Source organism: Bufo gargarizans, chromosome 6 (assembly GCF_014858855.1).
Source record: "Bufo gargarizans isolate SCDJY-AF-19 chromosome 6, ASM1485885v1, whole genome shotgun sequence".
NCBI lineage: Eukaryota > Metazoa > Chordata > Amphibia > Anura > Bufonidae > Bufo > Bufo gargarizans.
In genome coordinates this window covers 16,379,545-16,404,688 of record NC_058085.1, presented here as the reverse complement: position 1 = coordinate 16,404,688, position 25,144 = coordinate 16,379,545, and the positions used below count along the sequence as shown (strand labels likewise).

The following is a 25,144-nucleotide window of genomic DNA, read 5'->3' as shown; positions in this document are numbered from 1 at the left end:
TTGTCCGGCCACTTCTCTGCTCATTTGTCAGGGTGCGGCTGGATCCCACCAGAATGCTTCAAAATCCTGAAGGCTGCTCCTCGCCAGATCTCTTTAACCACTTCAGCCCCCTAGCTTAAACACCCTTAAATGACCAGACTACTTTTTACACTTCTGCACTACACTACTTTCACGGTTTATTGCTCGGTCATGCAACTTACCACCCAAATGAATTTTACCTCCTTTTCTTCTCACTAATAGAGCTTTCATTTGGTGGTATTTTCATTGCTGCTGACATTTTTACTTTTTTTTGTTTTTAATCGAAATTTAACCAATTTTTTTCCAAAAAAATGACATTTTTCACTTTCAGTTGTAAAAAATATTATTTTTTTTTTAAATCTATATATATAAATTTTTCTCTAAATTTGTTGTTCTACATGTCTTTGGTAAAAAAAAATGTATGCGTAAAAAAAAAAAAAGTGTTTTGGGTAAAAGTTATAGCGTTTACAAACTATGGTACAAAAATGTGAATTTCCGCTTTTTGAAGCAGCTCTGACTTTCTGAGCACCTGTCATATTTCCTGAGGTTCTACAATGCCCAGACAGTAGAAAAAACCCACAAATGACTCCATTTTGGAAAGAAGACACCCCAAGGTATTTCGTGATGGGCATAGTGAGTTCATGGAAGTTTTTATTTTTTGTCACAAGTTAGTGGAATATGAGACTTTGTAAGAAAAAAAGAAATCATCATTTTCCGCTAACTTGTGACAAAAAAATAAAAACTTCCATGAACTCACTATGCCCCTCACGGAATACCTTGGGGTGTCTTCTTTCCAAAATGGGGTCACTTTTGGGGTAGTTATACTGCCCTGGCATTTTAGGGGCCCTAATGCGTGAGAAGTAGTTTGAAATCAAAATGCATAAAAAATGCCCTGTGAAATCGTAAAAATGACTCTTTAGAATTTGGGCCCCTTTGCGCACCTAGTCTGCAAAAAAGTGTCACACATGTGGTATTGCCATACTCATAAGAAGTAGGGTAATGTGTTTTGGGGTGTATTTTTACATATACCCATGCTGGGTGAGAGAAAATTCTCTGTAAAAGTCAACTTTTCCCATTTTTTTATACAAAATTGTCATTTTAGAGAGATATTTCTCTCACCCAGCATGGGTATATGTAAAAATACACCCCAAAACACATTGCCCTACTTCTCCCGAGTACGGCGATACCACATGTGTCACTTTTTTGCAGCCTAGGTGCACAAAGGGGCCCAAATTCCTTTTAGGAGGGCATTTTTAGACATTTGGATTCCAGACTTCTTCTCACGCTTTAGGGCCCCTAAAATGCCAGGGCAGTATAAATACCCCACATGTGACCCCATTTTGGAAAGAAGACACCCTAAGGTATTCCGTGAGGGGCATGGCGAGTTCATTGAATTTTTATTTTTTTTTGGCACAAATTAGCGGAAATTAGCTAACTTGTGACAAAAAGTTCAATCTTTCATGGACTCAATATGCCCCTCAGCGATTACCTTGGGGTGTCTTCTTTCCAAAATGGGGTCATTTGTGGGGTGTTTGTACTGACCTGGCATTTTAGGGGCCCTAAAGCATGAGAAGAAGTCTGGAATCCAAATGTCTAAAAAAATTCCACGCATTTGGATTCCGTGAGGGGTATGGTGAGTTCATGTGAGATTTTATTTTTTGACACAAGTTAAATAAGAAAAAGAAAAAAAAAAAACTATTTCGGCTAACTTGTGCCCCAGAAAATGTCTGAATGGAGCCTTACAGGGGGGTGATCAATGACAGGGGGTTGATCAAGGAGTCTATATGGGGTGATCACCCCCCTGTAAGGCTCCATTGAGACGTCTGTATGTGTTTTGCGGATCCGATCTATGTATCCGTGGATCCGCAAAACACATACGGACGTCTGAATGGAGCCTTACAGGGGTGTTTAATGACAGGGGGTGATCAGGGAGTCTATATGGGGTGATCAATGGTTCATAAGGGGTTAATAATTGACAGGGGGGGGTGAAGTGTCGTGTGGTGCTACTTATTACGGAGCTGCCTGTGTCCTCTGGTGGTCGATCCAAGCAAAAGGGACCACCAGAGGACCAGGTAGCAGGTATATTAGACGCTGTTATCAAAACAGCGTCTAATATACCTGTTAGGGGTTATAAAAAAAAAAAGTTTAAAAAAAATCGCATCTACAGCCTGCCAGCGAACGATCGCCGCTGGCAGGCTGTAGATCCACTCGCTTACCTGCCGATCCTGTGAACGCGCGTGCCTGTATGCGCACGTTCACAGGAAATCTCGCGTCTCGCGAGATGACGCGCCAATGCGTGACTCTGCCTGAGACAGCCGCCTCCGGAACGCGATCCTGCATTAGCCGGTCCGGAGGCGGTTAAAGGGGTTGTATCACTTCAGTAAATGGCCTTTATTATGTAGAGAAGGTTAATACAAGACACTTACTAATGTATTGTGATTGTCTATATTGCCTCCTTTGCTTTCTGGATTTATCTTTCTATTACATTATTATATTACATACACTGCTTGTTTCCATGGTTACGACCACCCTGCAATCTATCAGCGGTGGTCATGCTTGCATACTGTAAGAAAAAGCACAGCCCTCTCTGGTAGCCAGGACCATGGAAGCACACATAGGCTGGTGCTATTTCATATAGTGTGCAAGCACGGCCACCGCTGATGGATTCCAGGGTGGTCGTAACCATGGAATCGAGCAGTGTATAATGGGATGGAAAAAGGAATCCAGCCAGCAAAGTAAGTGTGAGAGTAATGGCAGGGCTGTGGAGTCGGTAGATAAATGGTCCGACTCCAAATCAGACTCCTCAGTTTTTGGTACTTCCGACTCCGCCTCCTTTGTATTTAATATGCGAATGTCATTACCACAGAACTACTGGCCAGGAAGCTGCTGCCCTCTCCTTTGTGTGCTGATCCTCTGCTGATGATAGGGCAGTGGGGGGATCCGGGAAGAGGCAGGGGAAGGGGCATTTATTGTAAAGCCTGAGTTCCCTAGTAGAATCCCACAGTCATGTTTAACGTTTAAGCTAACAATCTGAGTTTACACGTTTTTATAGCCGTAGCTGAATGACAGCAGTTTTTCTGATGGTTTACAGCTTCAGTCTTGAGCTATTGACCATCCATTCCCTTCACTTATACAAGTGTCTAGTCCTGCAAAACACATATTTACTTAATCAGTTATCAGTGAGAGGCTAGGTTAACCGTGGGCGTTGCGTTCCCTGTAACAGTGGAACACAACACAATGGAAAGTATAAGTATTGCCGCTCCTTAACTGTGCATTGCGCGCCATATAGTGAAGCATATGAAAAGCACGCTTCCTCATGGTCACTTAACGGGTTCGTTTTGCGGTAACGTGACGCACTGCATGCAATGTTCTTTATTCTTACAGTAGAGAAGTACCGTATTTTTCGCAAAAGTGGGGGAAAAAAACGCAATTAGACTTACCGGTAATTCCGTTTTCTTGAATCCACCATGACGGCCCACATTGAGATTGACCCTTGACCTCTGTAGGGGCAGGAACACATAGAGAGTTTAAGAACCCCCCACCCCTCCACCTCCTCAGTGCTTTACAATTACCCGAAAAGGTGGAACAAAAGTAAAAGGATATTGATCCATACCCTTAAACTCCTGCATGTATATGCAACATAAATCCAAAAAATAATTTTTATTTTTTTTATATATTTTATATATATATATATATATTATTTTTTTTTGGGAAGGGGAATAGTATGGGCCGTCATGGTGGATTCAAGGAAACGGAATTACCGGCAAGTCTAATTGCGGTTTTTCCATTTCATCCACCATGACGGCCCACATTGAGACATATCAGATAACTAAATGGGTGGGGATATCGCCTGTAGAACCTTCCGGCCAAAAAGAGCTTCATTTGCGTCTGGAAGATTAAGACGATAGTGTCTTACAAAAGTATTAGTGCTAGACCAGGTTGCGGCTTTACAGATCTGGTCCAGCGAGACCCCTCTTTTCTCGGCCCAAGAAGAGGCCGTGGCCCTAGTAGAATGGGCTTTAACATTACCAGGACTGGGTTTGTTCTGGATCTTGTAGCAACATTCAATAGTGGATTTGATCCATCTAGCTATGGAAGACCTGGCTAACTTCTTTCCTTTATTCTTCCCTGAAAACTGAATAAGGAGATTGTCATCCACCCTAAAATCTCTGGTAGAATCCAGGTAACGGATAACTATGTCCCTAACGTCCAGGAGATGTAACCTATCACTAGACCCTGCATGATCGGACCTAGGGATAGAGGGTAGGAAGATCTCCTGCTCTAGATGGAAAGGAGAGACTACTTTAGGGAGAAAGCCTGGGTCGAGAGTTAGACGGATGTGATCCTTGTTAATTTGGAGGTAGGGCTCTCTACACGATAAAGCCTGGATCTCCCCGATGCGTCTGGCTGAGGTGATAGCGATCAGAAAGGCAGTCTTAAGGGAAAGGTGTTTTAAAGAGATCTCCAACGAAGGTACAAATGGAGGTTTTGTTAAGCCCTCTAGTACGGTGTTAAGATCCCAGGTCGGAGTTCTGGATCTCAGGGAGGGTCTCAACCTTGCAACCGCTCTGAAGAACCTCCTGATCCATCTGTGGTTGGCCAGGCTGCAGTCATAGAAGGAGCTTAGGGCAGAAATTTGGACCTTCAAAGTACTAGGTCTAAGGCCTAACTCAAGGCCGCACTGTAGAAAGTCCAAAATTCTGTTGATGGGAGGAGAGGTGGTGTCTGGGCGCTCAACTCCTAACCAGGAACAGTATTTCTTCCAGATCTTGAGGTAGATGGAGGAGGTCACCTTTTTTCTACTTGCCCTCAGAGTACGTATCACCTTTTCCGAAAGTCCTCTGCTTCTTAGTGTCTCGCTCTCAGGATCCAGGCTGACAGCCTGAACATGCCTGGGTCTGGATGAAGAAGAGGGCCCTGGACTAGAATGTCCCTCTGGAAGGGAATCTCCCATGGATCCTCCAGCGATAGCTGTCTTAGAGTGGAGAACCAACTTCTCTTTGGCCATAGGGGGGCTATCAGGATGAGAGTAGTCGGTTCCTCCAGGAGCTTCTGGACGATCCGAGGTAGTAGTGGTATTGGGGGAAAGGCGTAGGCTAGTCTCCAATTCCATTGTATTGATAGAGCATCGATTGCCCATGGATTGTCTCCTGGGTTTAGGGAGCAAAAACAGTCTACCTGCGCATTTTTTCTGGTGGCGAATAAGTCTACCTCTGGACAGCCCCATCTTTCCGAGATTTTTTGGAAGATATTCCTGTTCAGAGACCATTCTCCTGGGTCTACTATCTCTCTGCTCAGAAAGTCTGCTACTGTGTTTTCGCAGCCCCTTAGGTGGATGGCGGACAGAGATAAAGTGTTTACTTCTGCCCAGGAGAAAATTATTTTTGCTATCTCGCCAAGAGGCCGTGATCTTGTTCCCCCCTGGTGACGCAGATAGGCCACCGTTGTAGTGTTGTCTGACATTACTCTTAGATGTCGCCCTTTTAGAAGGCACTCTCCTTTTAATAATGCTTCCAGGACTGCGTAAAGCTCTCGGTAGTTGGAGGATCTGTCTCTTATCTCGGCGGGCCAGGTACCCTGTAGAAGATGATCTCCTATCTTTGCTCCCCAGCCTCCGAGGCTTGCGTCCGTGATTACCTGAATGACGGGATGATTCCGCCACTGAAGGCCTCCTAGCAGTCTTCTTTTTACTTTCCACCAATCCAAGTCTGTTTTTACAGACTGAGGGATCCGAAAGACCCTGTCTAGACTTAACTGTCTTCCGTCCCAGATAGTTAGGATCCAATTTTGGATTATTCTTGTGTGGCTTTGGCACCATGCCACAGAGGGGATGCAGGCGGTTAGGCTTCCTAGGAGACTCATGGCCTTTCTGATGGAGCAGTTGCGAGCCTTCTGGAATGTTCTGACTTTTTCTGTCAGTGCAGTAGCTTTGTCCTGAGGGAGGAAGGTCATCAGCCGGGACGAATCTAATTCCACACCCAGGAACTTTATTCTCATGGACGGGGTTAGGGTGGATTTTTTTATATTTATAATCCATCCGAGGCTCTTTAAGAGTTCCGAGAATCTTTGGGTCGCCAGAAGGTTCTCGGATTCTGTCTTGCCCAGAATTAAAAAGTCGTCGAGATAAGGAATAATTGTGATTCCTTCCTGACGAAGGCAGGCCACCATCTCTACTACGATCTTTGTGAAGACCCTGGGGGCTGAGGAGATACCGAAAGGGAGGGCGACATATTGGAAGTGATGTATAGACCTGTCTGGTCCTCTTAGAGCGAATCTTAGATACTTTTGGGAAAGATGATGGATGGGGACGTGGTAGTAAGCGTCCTTCAGATCGATTGACGACATGAATGCCCCTTTTGGAATCAGAGGGATTGTGGATGGGATGGTCTCCATCCTGAACCTCCTGTATAAGATAGACCTGTTTAGGGGTTTTAAGTTTATTATCGTGCGAAAGGATTGGTCTGGTTTTTTTACTAAAAAAAGACTGGAATAGAATCCTCTCCTTTCCTCTGGGATAGGAACCTTTCGAATTACCCCTAGCTCTAAGAGGTCTTGGACGCCCTGCCAGATTTTCGGGAGATCTGATCTGCTCTGAGGTGTAATGCAGTATCTTCTTGGGGGGACTGATGTGAACTCTATCCTGTAACCCTGGGAGATTATATTTAGCACCCAGGGATTTGAAGTTACCTGACTCCAGGAGGATAGAAAACCCATCAGTCGCCCCCCTACCCTGGCGTCATTGCTGCTTAGGTTGCCTATTCTGGGGATTGAGGATAAAGCCTCTTCCTCTCCCCCCTTTTGGATAACTCCATCGGCCAGACTTCCCTTTCCCCCTGTAGGATCTCTGCTGGGGTTGGTACTGCCGAAAGGGCTTCTTTTTTGGTTCTTTGTCCTCTGGAAAACCCTTCTTCTTGTCTGCTGCGCCCTCTAGGATTTTATCCAGAGTGGGGCCGAAGACAAATTCCCCTGAAAAGGGGATAGAACAAAGCTTGGCCTTGGATGCCTTGTCTCCGGACCAGGCTTTCATCCATAAAGCCCGACGGGCAGCATTAGAAAGGGCAGCATCCTTGGCGGAAAATCTGATGGACTCTGCAGACGCATCGGCCAAAAATGCCGTGGCGGAGCGGAGAAGGGGGAGAGATTCCCTGATCTCTTCTCTTGGAGTCTTGTTTTTCAGATGTTCGTCCAGTTCTCCAAGCCATATATACATTGCTCTGGCAACGGATGTAGCGGAAATATTAGTTTTTACCCCAAACATCGCCGCTTCCCAGGATTTCTTAAGGAGGCCATCTGCCTTTCTATCCATAGGATCACCTAGCTGAGAGGAATCCTCAAAGGGTAGGGCGGTCTTTTTTGCTACCTTGGATACTTGCAAATCGACCTTAGGCGTTTGGTTATATATTTTACTTTCAGACAGGTCAAAGCAGAGCCTATTCCTGAATTCTTTAGGAACGCCAAGTCTCTTTTCTGGATCTGACCATTCCTCTAATATCATTTCCTTTATATTTTCATTGATGGGGAAAACAATAGGAGACCTAGCTCTAAGGCCCCCAAACATTTCATCCTGAACCGTACGGGGTTTAGGAATATCTTCAATGCCCATAGTGGACCTGACTGCTCGGAGCAGCTCTTCCATTTCATTAGCGGAAAAAAAGTATCTTTTATCCTCCTCCAGAATCTCTCCGTCCGACAAGGGTTCCTCATTAGGAAATTGTCTGGACGAGGCAGAGGCCACTTCAACCTCTTCACCCTCAGAAGAAGAAATAACGGATATTTTGCGCTTCTTAGAAGGGATGGGGTTGCTGGAAGGGGTAGATAAGGAGGCTAAAGAGGACTTAATCTCGTCAGAAATAAAAGACTTCATCTCCGAGAGTATATCTGGTTGCTCCTCTTTCCAAATCTCCGAAGTGCAAGGTTTGCATAGTCTCTTTTTATAATTTTCGGGGAGACGCTTGGAACAAGCACAGCATTTTAAGGGTTTTGTTTTGGATTTTAACTCCTTGCTGCCCTGCAGAAGGAAGCAACCAGATAACCCAGCATTAGTAATTCAGGCTTACAAAAACTGAAATATACACCCCCCAGAAGGGGACTCACGGTGCTGGAGGCAGAAGGATCAGGACCTTCCTGGCGGGGAGCAGGTGTCTCAGACATCGCGGTGTAACAGGTGAGGTGCCGAAAGTATCCGCGGTCTTCTTTTTTTAAAATTCCCGGCGTCTGACGTCATCTAGCTGCGCCCTGCATGACGGCGTAGGCCTGCGCCGCACTAGCCTACTAAGAGAGGCGTGCGTCGCCCGGCCCGCCCATAGAGACGCTCCATGCGTCACACCTGCTCCCCCTGCCGGACGCCAGAGCTCGGTCCTCCGGAAGGAAAGGACGCCGAGCGCCGCGCGCGCTGAGAAGCCGGCACCTTCAACTGCTTCCACAAAGAGGGAAGGAAGTCCGAAGGTATGGGGAGGACCACAGGCCTCGGCATAAGCCAAGACGAGGGTCCTCGATGCTCCTAGCTGGCCAGCCTTGGCCCCTGCTGCGGGAGGCCAGCTGGAGAACCTGTAAGAGAGATAAGGCTATTTCATCCTCCATGAAGGAGGAACTCTCCACGTGTTGGCCCCTGTAGGGGCAGGAAAGCACTGAGGAGGTGGAGGGGTGGGGGGTTCTTAAACTCTCTATGTGTTCCTGCCCCTACAGAGGTCAAGGGTCAATCTCAATGTGGGCCGTCATGGTGGATGAAATGGAAAATAGCAGTGCGTCTTATGGGGCGAATGCTGCGACCATCCGGTGAATAGGCTGAGAGGGAGGAGGGGCTGGGGGCCGGCATCTGTTTCTGTAATGGCAGCGGGGCCTGGTGCACTCACTGTATTCTACTACACCGGGCCCCGCTCACTGTAGTATACAGTAATCATATCTAACTTGTGGGTATTGTTAAAGTATTCCAATCATCTGAAAAACTTCTTGGCAGTCAGGACGCCGGGCGGGCGCTCGTAGCGTAGCTCACTACGTCACGCGCCTGCTCCGCCCACTCTATGAATGAAGCAGGCACCGGGCCCCGCTGCCATTACAGCAACAGATGCCGGCCCCAATTCACTACACAGGGACACTGTTATGGGGGGGTGACACATAAGATAAGATGCTATATATGTGTCATCCACAGATGCCCCCATAACAGTGCCACCCACAGATGCCCCCATAACAGTGCCACCCACAGATGCCCCCACAATGATCCCCCCATAACCGTGCCACCCACAGATGCCCCCATAACAGTGCCACCCACAGATGCCCCCATAACAGTGCCACCCACAGATGCCCCCACAATGATCCCCCCATAACCGTGCCACCCACAGATGCCCCCATAACCGTGCCACCCACAGATGCCCCCATAACCGTGCCACCCACAGACAGACCACCATTAGTTCAAAACCCACCAAAAGCACACCTTTTTGTTCAAAATATTTTTTCTTATTTTCCTCCTCAAAAACCTACATCTTATAGGGCGAAAAAACCGCAATTAGACTTACCGGTAATTCCGTTTCCTTGAATCCACCATGACGGCCCACATTGAGATTGACCCTTGACCTCTGTAGGGGCAGGAACACATAGAGAGTTTAAGAACCCCCCACCCCTCCACCTCCTCAGTGCTTTACAATTACCCGAAAAGGTGGAACAAAAGTAAAAGGATATTGATCCATACCCTTAAACTCCTGCATGAATATGCAACATAAATCCAAAAATCCTTTTTTTTTTTTTTTTTTTTATGTATTTTATATTTTTTTTTTTTTTTTTTTAGAGACGGGGAATAGTATGGGCCGTCATGGTGGATTCAAGGAAACGGAATTACCGGTAAGTCTAATTGCGGTTTTTCCATTTCATCCACCATGACGGCCCACATTGAGACATATCAGATAACTAAATGGGTGGGGATATCGCCTGTAGAACCTTCCGGCCGAAAAGAGCTTCATTTGCGTCCGGAAGATTAAGACGATAGTGTCTTACGAAAGTATTAGCACTAGACCAGGTTGCGGCTTTACAAATCTGGTCCAGCGAGACCCCTCCTTTCTCGGCCCAAGAGGAGGATGTGGCCCTAGTAGAATGGGCTTTAACATTACCAGGACAGGGTTTGTTCTGGATCTTGTAGCAACATTCAATAGTGGATTTGATCCATCTAGCTATGGAAGACCTGGCTAACTTCTTTCCTTTATTCTTCCCTGAAAACTGAATAAGGAGATTGTCATCCACCCTAAAATCTCTGGTAGAATCCAGGTAACGGATAACTATGTCCCTGACGTCCAGGAGATATAACCTATCACTAGACCCTCTAGGGATAGAGGGTAGGAAGATCTCCTGCTCTAGATGGAAAGGAGAGACTACTTTGGGGAGAAAGCCTGGGTCGAGAGTTAGACGGATGTGATCCTTGTTAATTTTGAGGTAGGGCTCTCTACATGATAAAGCCTGGATCTCCCCGATGCGTCTGGCTGAGGTGATGGCGATCAGAAAGGCAGTCTTAAGGGAAAGGTGTTTTAAAGAGATCTCCGATGAAGGTACAAATGGAGGTTTTGTTAAGCCCTCTAGTACGGTGTTAAGATCCCAGGTCGGAATTCTGGATCTCAGGGAGGGTCTCAACCTTGCAACCGCTCTGAAGAACCTCCTGATCCATCTGTGGTTGGCCAGGCTACAGTCATAGAAGGAGCTTAGGGCAGAAATTTGGACCTTCAAAGTACTAGGTCTAAGGCCTAACTCAAGGCCGCACTGTAGAAAGTCCAAAATTCTGTTGATGGGAGGAGAGGTGGTGTCTGGGCGCTCAACTCCTAACCAGGAACAGTATTTCTTCCAGATCTTGAGGTAGATGGAGGAGGTCACCTTTTTCCTACTTGCCCTCAGAGTACATATCACCTTTTCCGAAAGTCCTCTGCTTCTTAGTGTCTCGCTCTCAGGATCCAGGCTGACAGCCTGAACATGCCTGGGTCTGGGTGCAGAAGAGGGCCCTGGACTAGAATGTCCCTCTGGAAGGGAATCTCCCACGGATCCTCCAGCGATAACTGTCTTAGACTGGAGAACCAACTTCTCTTTGGCCATAGAGGGGCTATCAGGATGAGAGTAGTCGGTTCCTCCAGAAGCTTCTGGACAATCCGAGGTAGTAGTGGTATTGGGGGAAAGGCGTAGGCTAGTCTCCAATTCCAATGTATTGATAGAGCATCTATTGCCCATGGATTGTCTCCTGGGTTTAGGGAGCAAAAACAGTCTACCTGCGCATTTTTCCTGGTGGCGAATAGGTCTACCTCTGGACAGCCCCACCTTTCTGAGATCTTTTGGAAGATCTTCCTGTTCAGAGACCATTCTCCTGGGTCTACTGTCTCTCTGCTCAGAAAGTCTGCTACTGTGTTTTCGCAGCCCCTTAGGTGGACGGCGGACAGAGATAAAGTGTTTACTTCTGCCCAGGAGAAAATTCTTTTTGCTATCTCGCCAAGAGGCCGTGATCTTGTTCCCCCCTGGTGACGCAGATAGGCCACCGTTGTAGTGTTGTCTGACATTACTCTTAGATGTTGCCCTTTTAGAAGGCACTCTCCTTTTAATAAAGCTTCCAGGACTGCGTAAAGCTCTCGGTAGTTGGAAGATCTGTCTCTTATTTCGGCGGGCCAGGTACCCTGTAGAAGATGATCTCCTATCTTTGCTCCCCAGCCTCCGAGGCTTGCGTCCGTAATTACCTGAATGACGGGATGATTCCGCCACTGAAGGCCCCCTAGCAGCCTTCTTTTTACTTTCCACCAGCCCAAATCTGTTTTTACAGACTGAGGGATCCGAAAGACCCTGTCCAGGCTTAACTGTCTTCCGTCCCAGATAGTTAGGATCCAATTTTGGATTATTCTTGTGTGGCTTTGGCACCAAGCCACCGAGGGGATGCAGGCAGTTAGGCTTCCTAGGAGACTCATGGCCTTTCTGATGGAGCAGCTGCGAGCCTTCTGGAATGTTCTGACTTTCTCTATCAGGGCAGTAGCTTTGTCCTGAGGGAGGAAGGTCATCAGCCGAGACGAATCTAATTCCACGCCCAGGAACTTTATTCTCGTGGACGGGGTTAGGGTGGATTTTTTTATATTTATAATCCATCCGAGGCACCTTAAGAGTTCCGAGAATCTTTGGGTCGCCGAAAGGTTTTCGGATTCTGTCTTGCCCAGGATTAAAAAGTCGTCGAGATAAGGAATAATTGTGATTCCTTCCTGACGAAGGCAGGCCACCATCTCTACTACGATCTTTGTGAAGACCCTGGGGGCCGAGGAGATACCAAAAGGGAGGGCGACATATTGGAAGTGATGTATAGACCTGTCTGGTCCTCTTAGAGCGAACCTTAAATACTTTTGGGAAAGATGATGGATGGGGACGTGGTAGCAAGCGTCCTTCAGATCGATTGACGACATGAATGCTCCTTTTGGAATCAGAGGGATTGTGGATGGGATGGTCTCCATCCTGAACCTCCTGTATAAGATAGACCTGTTTAGGGGTTTTAAGTTTATTATCGTGCGAAAGGATTGATCTGGTTTTTTTACTAAAAAAAGACTGGAATAGAATCCTCTTCTTTCCTCTGGGATAGGAACCTTTCGTATTACCCCTAGCTCTAAGAGGTCTTGGACGCCCTGCCAGATTTTCGGGAGATCTGATCTGCTCTGAGATGTAATGCAGTATCTTCTTGGGGGGACTGATGTGAACTCTATCCTGTAGCCCTGGGAGATTATATTTAGCACCCAGGGATTTGAAGTTACCTGACTCCAGGAGGATAGAAAACCCATCAGTCGCCCCCCTACCCTGGCGTCATTGCTGCTTCGGTTGCCTATTCTGGGGATTGAGGATAAAGCCTCTTCCTCTCCCCCCTTTTGGATAACTCCATCGGCCAGACTTCCCTTTCCCCCTGTAGGATCTCTGCTGGGGCTGGTACTGCCGAAAGGGCTTCTTTTTTGGTTCTTTGTCCTCTGGAAAACCCCTCTTCTTGTCTGCTGCGCCCTCTAGGATTTTATCCAGAGTGGGGCCGAAGACAAATTCCCCTGAAAAGGGGATAGAACAAAGCTTGGCCTTGGATGCCTTGTCTCCGGACCAGGCTTTCATCCATAAAGCCCGACGGGCAGCATTAGAAAGGGCAGCATCCTTGGCGGAAAATCTGATGGACTCTGCCGACGCATCGGCTAAAAATGCCGTGGCGGAGCGGAGAAGGGGGAGAGATTCCCTGATCTCTTCTCTTGGAGTCTTGTTCTTCAGATGTTCGTCTAGTTCTCCAAGCCATATATACATTGCTCTGGCAACGGATGTAGCGGAGATGTTAGTTTTTACCCCAAACATCGCCGCTTCCCAGGATTTCTTAAGAAGGCCATCTGCCTTTCTATCCATAGGATCACTTAGCTGAGAGGAATCCTCAAAGGGTAGGGCGGTCTTTTTTGCTACCTTGGATACTTGCAAATCGACCTTAGGCGTCTGGTTATATATTTTACTTTCAGACGGGTCAAAGCAGAGCCTATTCCTGAATTCTTTAGGAACGCCAAGTCTCTTCTCTGGATCTGACCATTCCTCTAATATCATTTCCTTTATATTTTCATTGATGGGGAAAACAATAGGAGACCTAGCTCTAAGGCCCCCAAACATCTCATCCTGAACCGTACGGGGTTTAGGAATATCTTCAATACCCATAGTGGACCTGACTGCTCGGAGCAGCTCTTCCATTTCTTTAGCGGAAAAGAAGTATCTTTTATCCTCCTCCAGAATCTCTCCGTCCGACAAGGGTTCCTCATTAGGAAATTGTCTGGACGAGGCAGAGGCTACTTCAACCTCTTCACCCTCAGAGGAAGAAATAACGGATATTTTGCGCTTCTTAGAAGGGATGGGGTCGCTGGCAGGAGTAGATAAGGAGGCTAAAGAGGACTTAATCTCGTCAGAAATAAAGGACTTCATCTCCGAGAGTATATCTGGTTGCTCCTCTTTCCAAATCTCCGAAGTGCAAGGTTTGCATAGTCGCTTTTTATAATTTTCGGGGAGACGCTTGGAACAAGCACAGCATTTTAAGGGCTTTGTTTTAGATTTTAATTCCTTGCTGCCCTGCAGAAGGAAGCAACCAGATAACCCAGCATTAGTAATTCAGGTTTACAAGAAACTGAAATATACACCCCCCCGAAGGGGACTCACTGTGCTGGAGGCAGAAGGATCGGGACCTTCCTGGCAGGGAGCAGGTGTCTCAGACATCGCGGTGTGACAGGTGAGGTGCCGAGAGGAACCGCGGTCTTCTTTTTAAATTTCCCGGCGTCTGACGTCATCAAGCTGCGCCCTGCATGACGGCGTAGGCCTGCGCCGCACTAGCCTACTAAGAGAGGCGTGCGTCGCCCGGCCCGCCCATAGAGACGCTCCATGCGTCGCACCTGCTCCCCCTGCCGGACGCCAGAGCTCGGTCCTCCAGAAGGAAAGGACGCAGAGCGCCGCGCGCTGAGAAGCCGGCACCTTCGACTGCATCCACAAGGAGGGAAGGAAGTCCGAAGGTATGGGGAGGACCACAGGCCTCGGTATAAGCCAAGACGAGGGTCCTCGATGCTCCTAGCTGGCCAGCCTTGGCCCCTGCCGCGGGAGGCCAGCTGGAGAACCTGTAAGAAAGATAAGGTTATTTCATCCTCCATGAAGGAGGAACTCTCCACGTGTTGGCCCCTGTAGGGGCAGGAAAGCACTGAGGAGGTGGAGGGGTGGGGGGTTCTTAAACTCTCTATGTGTTCCTGCCCCTACAGAGGTCAAGGGTCAATCTCAATGTGGGCCGTCATGGTGGATGAAATGGAAAATACGGTAATTAATTATAACTTTTTGTGAATTGGGACATTTAAACGTGATTTTTTTTTTTTTTTATTCCAATTTAAATCTAGTAGGAGTCGGTTCATTTTTTGCCGACCCCAGGTACCCAAAATTGCCTCTAACTCCTCGACTCCAAAGCCCTGAGTAATGGTCAATGATATTTTATATAACTATATATATCCATGCATGAAAACTATGGTCTAGTATAGTTAAGTTGTTATTGATGTGGGTGAATATATAATTGATCTCATCATATTCCCCTGCTGTATAACATTATGACGTCAGGATCACACTTTAAGGGCCATCTGTAGATGTAACTAGATGTGGTACGTGCACGGAAAAGGGTGAATGTCCCTGTCTGAATAGTAACACGATTACACAAATAAGACAGGCATTTTTGGTCATATATAAATCAGTGGACTCAAGGATAATGTGCCAGATGTCCGGAGGGATGAACTTGTTGTCTATATACTTGTCGAATTACTCATTATCTAATTATACAACTACATCATAATAATAATAATTGTATCACGTGGATCTATGTAACCTTCAATTGTCCAATCATAAGGATATAAAATAAAGCTATTCTGAGGTGGATCTCAGATCTCCGCAGATACAACCCTTTTGTGATTGTGTCCGCGTTATTTGCAGTAGGCCTAATATCTGATGATTACTTGTACCGGAAATTAATTACTTATTCATATTGAGACAAACCCTGGGTAAGGTTTATCAAATTGTTTATTTACAGATCCCTATGTAGGCGTTGAACCTATCTTGTCCCAGGTGAAAATTTAATACTTAACTTTTATTATTATTTGGGTTAAAATACGTGCTTTATACCTTTATTTAATTTTACTTGATGTACCAAATTAAAGAAAAAGATTACAAATACAGTAAACACTCCACTGTGTGGTCATATGATGCTCAATGAGTCAGGAGGGAGACACGTGCGCTATCTCTCACCCCGTCACTTATAGGCAGTGGCTGCCTTCATGTCGCTTGCAGTGACACCTTCATCCAGGCTGAGTTGTGGGAGCTGAACTCACTCTTCCCACTTGTAATACAGCACATGGATGATACCATATGTTAGCTGACCTCTGTCTATCCCTTTGGTGGTGCACACTGCGTACATAACATTCACGGTTTGAATACCGTATCACACTGCTACACTACTCTAGCTTTGATAAGTAGGCCAGCCGGACTGCTGCTAACTAACTGACAGTGGAGGGGATCGCTGATTTAAAAGCTAAATCTGCCCCCAACATGTTTCACCAGATAACTGGCTTCTTCAGGGGATTTGGGCAGCAATGATAGCGCATTGTCTCCCTCCTGACTCACTGAGCAGCATTTGACCACGCAGTGGAGCGTTTACTGTATTTTTAATCTTTTTCTATTATTTGGTTCATCAAGTAAAATTAAATAAAAGGTATAAAGCACGTATTTTAACCCAAATAATAATAAAAGTGAAGTATTACATTTTCACCTGGGACAAGATGGGTTCAACGCCTGCATAGGCATCTGTAAATGAAATTAATTACTCTAACAGAAGCAATATGGACAATAACAATACATTAGTAATGCCTCGTATTAACTTTCTCTCCATGACAGATGCCACTTGATGAAGTGAGACAACCCCTTTAAGAGTGTGGAGCTGGTAAGTGTTGCACTTACCTGAGCGGGCGTGTCCTCCTCTTCCTCTGACAATCCTTCACTATGGACGGTCGGGTGTTTTTATTTCAACTACCAAGTGCAGGAGTCAGGCTCCAGACTGTGCTGCAGGAGGAAGTAAAGGACCTGTGATGATGTCATGACCATGTGATCATGTGTGGGAGGAGGAAGTAAAGGACCTGTGATGATGTCATGACCATGTGATCATGTGTGGGAGGAGTCAGGCACAAGGCTGTGCCAGAGAAGGAAGTAAAGGACCTGTGATAGTCATGACCATGTGATCAGGTGTGGGAGGAGTCAGGCTCCAGGCTGTGCTGCAGGAGGAAGTAAAGGACCTGTGATGATGTCATGGCCATGTGATCATGTGTGGGAGGTGTCAGGCACAAGGCTGTGCCAGAGAAGGAAGTAAAGGACCTGTGATGATGTCATAGCCATGTGACAACATTTGGGAGGAGTCAAGCTCCAGGCTGTGCCGCAGGAGGAAGTAAAGGACCTGTGGTGGTGATGTCATGACCATGTGATCAGGTGTGGGAGGAGTCAGGCTCTAGGCTGTGCTGCAGGAGGAAGTAAAGGACCTGTGATGATGTCAGGACCATGTGATCATATGTGGGAGGAGTCAGGCTCCAGGCTGTGCCACAGCAGAAAGTAAAGGACCCGTGGTGATATCATGACCATGTAATCAGGTGTGGGAGGAGTCAGGCTCCAGGCTGTGCCACAGCAGAAAGTAAAGGACCCGTGGTGATGTCATGACCATGTAATCATGTGTGGGCGGAGTCATGGAAATCAAATTACCAGGATTATCTGCTCTGTGTATGCAGGTCTCTGTTGTGCATCTTGTAATTCCAGTCTGTATGTAGCAGAGCTGTATGTATGTAATGTTTATATGGATGAGCTGTATAGCTGAGCTGTATGTGTGTGATGTATAAGTAGTTGGGCAGAGCTGTATTGTGTAATAGCTGTATAGCGTGATGTGTAAGTAGTTGGGCAGGGCTGTATTGTGTAATGGCTGTATAGCTGAGCTGTATGTGTGTGATGTGTAAGTAGCTGGGCAGGGCTGTATTGTGTAATGGCTGTATAGCTGAGCTGTATGTGTGAGTAGTTGGGCAGGGCTGTATTGTGTAATGGCTATATGGCTGTATAGCTGAGCTGTATGTGTGTGATGTGTAAGTAGTTGGGCAGGGCTGTATTGTGTAATAGCTGTATAGCTGAGCTGTATGTGTGTGATGTGTAAGTAGTTGGGCAGGGCTGTATTGTGTAATGGCTGTATAGCTGAGCTGTATGTGTGTGATGTATAAGTAGTTGGGCAGGGCTGTATTGTGTAATGGCTGTATAGCTGAGCTGTATGTGTGTGATGTGTAAGTAGTTGGGCAGGGCTGTATTGTGTAATGGCTGTATAGCTGAGCTGTGTGTGTGTGATGTGTAAGTAGCTGGGCAGGGCTGTGTGTGATGTGTAAGTAGTTGGGCAGGGCTGTATTGTGTAATGGCTGTATAGCTGAGCTGTGTGTGTGTGATGTGCAAGTAGTAGGGCAGGGCTGTATTGTGTAATGGCTGTATAGCTGAGCTGTATGTGTGTGATGTGTAAGTAGTTGGGCAGGGCTGTATTGTGTAATGGCTGTATAGCTGAGCTGTGTGTGTGTGATGTGTAAGTAGTTGGGCAGGGCTGTATTGTGTAATAGCTGTATAGCTGAGCTTTATGTGTGTGATGTGTAAGTAGCTGGGCAGGGCTGTATTGTGTAATAGCTGTATAGCTGAGCTTTATGTGTGTGATGTGTAAGTAGTTGGGCAGGACTGTATTGTGTAATGGCTGTATAGCTGAGCTGTATGTGTGTGATGTGTAAGTAGTTGGGCAGGGCTGTATTGTGTAATGGCTGTATAGCTGTGCTGTATGTGTGTGATATGTAAGTAGTTGGGCAGGGCTGTATTGTGTAATGGCTGTATAGCTGAGCTGTATGTGTGTGATGTGTAAGTAGTTGGGCAGGGCTGTATTGTGTAATGGCTGTATAGCTGAGCTGTATGTGTGTGTGATGTGTAAGTAGCTGGGCAGGGCTTTATTGTGTAATGGCTGTATAGCTGAGCTGTATGTGTGTGATGTGTAAGTAGTTGGGCAGGGCTGTATTGTGTAATGGCTGTATAGCTGAGCTGTATGTGTGTGAGTAGTTGGGCAGGGCTGTATTGTGTAATGGCTGTATAGCTGAGCTGTATGTGTGTGATGTGTAAGTAGTTGGGCAGGGCTGTATTGTGTAATGGCTGTATAGCTGAGCTGTATGTGTGTGATGTGTAAGTAGTTTGGCAGGGCTGTATTGTGTAATGGCTGTATAGTTGAGCTGTATGTGTGTGATGTGTAAGTAGTTGGGCAGGGCTGTATTGTGTAATGGCTGTATAGCTGAGCTGTATGTGTGTGATGTGTAAGTAGTTGGGCAGGGCTGTATTGTGTAATGGCTGTATAGTTGAGCTGTATGTGTGTGATGTGTAAGTAGTTGGGCAGGGCTGTATTGTGTAATGGCTGTATAGCTGAGCTGTATGTGTGTGATGTGTAAGTAGCTGGGCAGGGCTGTATTGTGTAAGGTTTATGTAGTTCAGCAATATGTTTATGTAGCAGTGCTGTACGTGTGTAATAGCTGTATAGCTGAGTTGTATGTATTTGCAAGCAAGCCATTTATGTGTAATATGTATGGACTGGGGGGGGAGGGCTGTATATTTCACTTAAAGGGGTTCTGCAGGGTTTATTTGACTGATCTGTCCTCTGGATAGATCTTTAGCATCTGATCGTCAGGGGCTGACATTGAGGACCTCCACCGATCAGCTGTTTGAGAAGGCAGCGGTTAGGGGCATCTACTGGGGGCCTTATATATTGGCATTAAATACTTGCATACATTATGGGGGCACTATGGAGAGGTATGGGAGAGAAGCACTATGGGTGCATCTACTGGGGGACATATAATGATATAGGGGCATTTTATACTGGCACACATTAATCGGGTTCTATATGGAAGGGAGGAGAGGATATCTACTTGGGGCACTCTATAAGGGCATTTTATATGGGCACAATGGGGACCTTAGCTCAATTGGGGCACTAAGGAAGGTTTTTTTTGTACTGGCACATAGTAGGGGCATTGGCACACATTATGGGGTGCACTATAGGGACATTGTCTCTACTAGAGGCACTAAGAGGAGGTATTTTTTGTTTTACTGCCACACAACAAGGCATTATTTGTACTGGCGCACATTATGAGGGGTACTTTTTGTACTGGACATTATAAGGGGTACTTTTTGTACCGTCGCACATTATGAGGGGTACTTTTTGTACTGGACATTATAAGGGGTACTTTTTGTACCGTCACACATTATAAGGGGTACTTTTTGTTTTGGCACACATTATAGGTAGGTACTTTTTGTTCTGGCACACATTATAGGTAGATAATTTTTGTTCTGGCACAAATTATAAGGGGTACTTTTTGTACTGGCGCACATTATACGGGGTACTTTTTGTACTGGCGCACACTATAAGGGGTACTTTTTGTTCTGGCACACATTATAGGTAGGTACTTTTTGTTCTGGCACAAATTATAAGGGGTACTTTTTGTACTGTCACACATAAGAGGTATATTTGTACTGGACATTATAAGGGGTACTTTTTGTACTGGCACACATTGTAAGGGGTACTTTTTGTACTGGCACACATAAGAGGTACTTTTTGTACTGGCGCACACTATAAGGGGTACTTTTTGTACTGGCGCACATTATACGGGGTACTTTTTATACTGGCGCACATTATAAGTGGGTATTTTGTACTGGCGCACATTATAAGTGGGTATTTTTTTGTACTGGCACACATTACAAAGAGAATTATTACTACCGGGGGCATTATGGTGAGCTTTATTACAACTGGGAGACTATGGGAAACATGAATACTATGGGAGCATTATTATGTCTGGGGAACAATTGGGACATTATTACTGTTGGGGGCACCAGTACTAAGTGCACTCTGGCAGATAATGATTTCTATTGGTGGGACATTTGGGAGCACTAGTACTGTGGGGGGCGTCCTGGCACAGTATCAATTTAGCAACACTATTTTGGGGGACATTATGTTTACACTATTAGTGTCAGGGACTCCATTTTCTAGGCAAAGCTATTTTTTACTGCACTGTTTGCCTACAATTATTGGAGGGGGCACTATCTGTGTGGTGCTCATATTCTCGGGTAGTTTATCTGTTTCTGCAGTATAGTATTGGGGAGCACAGCGGGCGCAGTACTGGGGGTGGCAGGATGATGGAAAACTAGAAAACTAAGACGTCCATCAAACTCTGCAGAGACAAGAGATAGCAGAAAGAAATCATCATGGCGGTCTGGTCTGAATTGAGAAGATAGGAATGAGAATGTCTACATCAGAGGAGACATCACTGGATGTACGAGGCATGTGGGGCTGTATTAGACTACTTTTACCTCTGCGTGATTCCAGCAGAGAACAGCCTCCCACAATGCACCGGATCCACCACTGCTGGATGCAGATGGAATGCCCGATGTATGCCTCATGACAGTGGGGAGGTGTTGGCAGTCAGGCTGTGTTCATAGCACTGCTTATTTCTCCGTCCTCTGAGCTGTCAGAAGAACAGCCCAAAAAATCGGATCCTGTATTTTGAGCCTCTGCCTTCAAACTGTCAGCATTTGATGAATATTTGCAAGGCAAAAACAGGAGTGGGTCCAAAAACAATGGCTGATCTTAGGGAGACCAGCTCCAGAAAACACTGTGGAGCCTCATTTAAGAGTCTCGACACAGCAATCCAAAGTGCAAAGCTCCCTGGGAAACAGTGATATGCAAAATAACCGTGGAGCCCCAGTTATGGGTCTTCAACACAGTGATAGCCAGATATCCCTCAAAGGAAGGAAAACCGAGCACCAAATCCACCATATTAAGTGGCCCCTATGTCAAGATCCCGCTCGTTTACAAGCTTGAAGGATGTGACGGGGAAGACCTAAGCCAGTTATCCATCCACAGACATCTGTTTCAGGGTGTTCCTTTGAGGGATATCTGTCTTTCACTGTGTTGATGACCCATAACTGGGGCTCAACAGTTATTTTGCAAAAACAGGAGTGGGTCCAAAACAGAGATGACACGTGAAGGAAGTATTTGCTTGTCTTCTGTGTTTTGGGCCCACTCCGGCTTTTAGCTTCCAAATGATGATAAAATCCAGATGTAAAATTCTGACTGTGTGATAGAGGCCTCATGCTCAATTTGTATAGTTTTTGACCATTTATGTCTGAAATCAGTTTTACTTAGATGGAAAAGAAGTCCATGCAGGACTTCAATGGCCTCTATCATAAGGTCAGTACACAAGAGTGGGTCCAAAATAGAGATAATATGTGATGGTAAAATTTGCATGTCTTCTATGTTTTGGACCCACTCCTGCTTTTGGCTTCCAAATCGTGATTAAATCCTGATGCAAAATACTGACTGTGTGATAGAGGCCTTATGGATGCTCAAACATCCGGACCCGTTTTTCTTTTTTTTTTCTCTTCTTCTGACAGATCCGAAGGGAAAAATAAATGGTGATTTCAACACGGCCAAACAGGGAAACTAGTGTTCCTGTAACAGACTGGTGAGGGTGGGAGCAGCATGAGTCACAATAGTGGCCCCAGAACAGACTGGTGAGGGTGGAAACAGCATGAAGAGTCACAATAGTGGCCCCGGGACAGAGTGGGGAGGGGGCAACAGCTGTGGCAGATGGCAGTAGAGGCAGCAGGTGTGTTGCATCAGGCGGGTAGCAGCATCAGAAGTGTGGCTGAAGTATTTGGCCAGAAGTAATGGGCCATTTGTCACAATGTTGCAGTGTAGCAGCACATTAGTCACATCATTACTGCCAGAAGGACTTTATAAAGGTTAGTCTCTCAACATTTTGTGTTGAAAGGCGAGTTCTCTTTGGGGTAACTATGCCCCCTGCCACACTAAACACCCGCTCTGATGCCACGCTACTGGCCGGGCAAGAAAGATTGCCCAGGACAAACTTGGTCAGTTGCGGCCACAATTCAAGTTTTGTTGCCCCGTAGTGCAGGGCATCTTGGATCTGGGGTGACAGGGTGCAGTCCAAGTATGCCACCACCTGCTGGTTCCGGTTCTGCTCCATGTTCTGCTGCTGCTGGGTGGTTTCTTCAGTAGGTGGGTGAAGAAAAGTTCTCATCAGAGACTTAAGTTGCTGTTGATGGAGCTGGTGCTGCTATTCCCTCCAGCAGTCAGGGCAGTGGAGCGTGAGCTCAGAGGGTCCTCCTGGTTCCAACCAACTACAAAGAATGTCTCGACAGTAGTTGAGTTTTTCATCCCTCTCAGAAGGTGTAAAAAAAAAGTCCCCATTTTGGACTGGTAGTGGGGGTCTAACATTGTGGAGAGCCAGTAGTCATCCCTCTGCCGAATGGTGATAATGTTGCTGTCACTACGCAAACAACTCAGCATGTATCTGACCATTTGCGCAAGGGACTCAGAGGGACTTCCTGCCTCCATCTCTACTGCGTACTGCCACGGTCTGTCGGGGTCATCGCCCTAAAACTCCTCATGCTCCTCTCCTATCTCTTAGGCAGATAAACCACCTATTTTTCTTTAGAATTCCTGGGACTTTATGTCCCCTTCCTCGATTTCCTCCTGTTCCAATTTAGCCTCCACAGGGCTCAGATGTAGGCGCCAAGTCTAATAACCCCTTGCCAGTCAGATTTATCAGCATCCTCTCCAGGATGTGAAGGAGTGGAATAATTTAATTAATCCCGTAGTCCTGGTGACTGACAACAGCAGGTTCCATGCATGAGCTTTCACTGTATAACGTCAAAGCTACACCAAGAGTAGTCCTGTCTGTTTGTATCCTCTAAAACTTGGTCATAGGTTTCCTCTGCTCATAAAGTTGGTCCAACATGTGGAGGGTGGAGTTCCAACATGTGGAAACGTTGCATATGAGGCAATGTAGGGGACCATCATTCTGCCTTTGCAGCTCAAGGAGGGTTTATTTTGCACGGTAAGAGTGGCGTCATGCTTGTAAGGCGCTGGTAGCAAAAGGGTTAATCAGTTTCTATGAGGAGGTAAGTTCTAGACTTGACAGCGGTGAATTAATGAATGTTGTATATCTGGACTTCTCCAAAGCATTTGACACTGTACCACATAAAAGGTTGGTATATAAAATGAGAATGCTTGGACTGGGAGAAAATGTCTGTATGTGGGTAACTGTCTCAGTGATAGAAAACAGAGGGTGGTTATTAACGGTACACACTCAGATTGGGTCACTGTCACTAGTTGGGTACCACAGGAGTCAGTATGGGACCCTATTCTCTTCAATATATTTATTAATGATCTTGTAGAAGGCTTGCACAGTAAAATATACATTTTTGCAGATGACACTAAACGGTGTAAAGTAATTGACACAAAAGAGGACAGTATACTACTACAGAGGGATCTGGATAGATTGGAGGCTTGGGCAGATAAGTGGCAGATGAGGTTTAACACTTACAAACGTAAGGTTATGCACATAGGTAGGAATAATGCAAGTCACCAGTACATACTATATAGTAAATCACTGGGTAACACTGACATGGAAAAGGACCTAGGAATTTTAGTGAAAAACAAACTAAGCTTTAGAAACCAGTGTCAGGCAGCTGCTGCCAGGGGCAATTAGATAATGGGTTGCATCAAAAGAGGCATAGATGCCGATGATGATAACATAGTCCTGACACTTTACAAGTCACTAGTCAGACCACACATGAAGTACCATGTAAAGTTCTGGGCTCCTGTGAACAAGGCAGCCAGAGCAGAGCTGAAGAGGGTTCAGAGGAGGGCAACTAAAGTAATAACTGGAATAGGTGGACTGCAGTACCCTGAAAGATTATCAAAATTATGGTTATTCACTTTAGAAAAAAATTGACTGAGGGCAGATCTAATAACTATGTATAAATATATCAGGGGTCAGTACAGAGATCTATCCCATCATCTATCTACCCCCAAGACTGTGACTGTGATCCAAGACTGTGACTGTGACGAGGGGACATCCTCTACGTCTGGAGGAAAGAAGGTTTCTACACAAACATAGAAGAGGATTATTTACGGTAAGAGCAGTGAGACTATGGAACTCTCTGCCTGAGGAGGTGGTGATGGTGAGTTCACTAAAAGAGTTCAAGAGGGGCCTGGATGTATTTCTGGAGTGTAATAATATTACAGGTTATAGCTACTAGAGAGGGGTCGTTGATCCAGGGAGTTATTCTGATTGGAGTCGGGAACATATTTTTTTCCCTCTAAAGTGGGGAAAATTGGCTTCTACCTCACAGTTTTTTTTTTTTGCCTTCCTCTGGATAAACTTGCAGGATAACAGGCTGAACTGGATGGACAGATTTCTTTTTTTCAGCCTTATAAACTATGTTACATCCTATCGGTCATTCCACTTGACTGCAAATAACTGGCCATTTCCAAGTGTGAATGACGCCTCTTTTTCCCCATATCTGGACTCCAGCTCTTGTGGGAATCCAGCTCAATTTTTTTGACTTTTATATATAGGCCCTGTGTTTGCAGTTAAACAGGAATGGAGGGTCCCCATACTGATCACAGGCAGGGTGGAATACAGTTTTTAGTTTTTTTTTCCTCTCACCAAACATTTGTGTTTAGAGGAGATATGTAAAAAAAAAAAAA

General features: G+C 45.9%; 1 pseudogene; it reads right to left on the bottom strand.

Annotated features, from left to right (window-relative positions):
* The window catches only part of LOC122940392, a 718,635-nt pseudogene that overhangs the window by 600,251 nt on the left and 93,240 nt on the right, over window positions 1–25,144 (bottom strand).